This window comes from Nothoprocta perdicaria, unplaced genomic scaffold (assembly GCF_003342845.1).
Source record: "Nothoprocta perdicaria isolate Ctin4 unplaced genomic scaffold, notPer1 scaffold_63, whole genome shotgun sequence".
NCBI lineage: Eukaryota > Metazoa > Chordata > Aves > Tinamiformes > Tinamidae > Nothoprocta > Nothoprocta perdicaria.
Window position 1 is genome coordinate 1,968,558 of NW_020455899.1, and position 1,205 is coordinate 1,969,762.

Here is a 1,205-nt window from a genome sequence, read left to right on the forward strand (position 1 = left end):
GGAAGGAAGGAAGGAAGGAAGGAAGGAAGGAAGGAAGGAAGGAAGGAAGGAAGGAAGGAAGGAAGGAAGGAAGGAAGGAAGGAAGATAAAAGTTGCTCTCATAGACTGCAGCTTAGTCAGTGTTAAATCAAGGTCTAGTATATTGGCACGGACACGATGACTTGCAAGGTACCACCGCTCAGAAGGACCCATCCTGCAGGAAGGGCTATCCCTGTATTTGCTAAACCTGCGCTGGGCTCTGATCCTGGGACAGATCTCGGAGCCCCTCAAAGCTACTCTGGCTACTGCAGAAAAATGTTCCCTTTGCCGCTTACCGGCTTTCCCAGGCAAATACAGCCCTGTGGATTAGTACATGAATCCATTCGAGATCATTCCAAATGTGTCACTGGTGCCCGGTGCACTGAAGCAAGTGACATAAAAGTTGTTTCTCCTCATCAAACTGTTGCACTGAGCAGAAATCAGATGCCTGTGCGTTTTGCACAATTAGCTATAAAGCAGGTGACCAGCAAAGCAGTGAGAGTAATTTTAAATATGTGCCAGTCAGAATTTTAAGCCCTTCTTTACATCTTCATCTACTGAATATTTGTTCAGGCTCTTGCATAGCATACAGYAAGGCCTAACAAATGCATAAGCAATCCTATACTCAACAAATACTTCTAATTTCTAATACAAACAGCACTGGACAACTCTGCTGAGTTCTGCTCCTGCACTGAAGGAGTCTGTGACGTCCTGTGCAATCACAGAGCTAGAAAGTGAGCAAGACTTGGAGCAGCATCTCTAAAATCGCCTTTCTTTGCTCCACACCGTCTGGTCATCAGCACTTCTTCCCAAAAGAGGCAGAGCCAGGTAGTAATTTTGCCAGGCGAGGGATTTGCCTCAGCAAGTCTTAGCAGACCCTGACACTCTGAAACRCCACGAGAAACCCGGGCTCGTAAGCAGGGCAACGCGGCCACCTCCCCGGGCAGTCCCGTGCCGCGCGGCGCCGCCCCAAGGGGACAGAGCCCCACGGATCCCCGGCTCGGCCGCGGCACGACCCTCGGGCGTCACGGCAAGGAGCGCAAACCCAGCGGGCGGCATTTGCGGAATTCCTCGCTCCGGGGGCGCTTCCCGCGGAGGAGAGCTAGCGCGGGGGGTGCGCGGGGCCGCGGGGCAGCGCCCGGCGCGGGGCAGCGCCCGCCGCCACTTACGGTTCCGCGCGCCGCCTC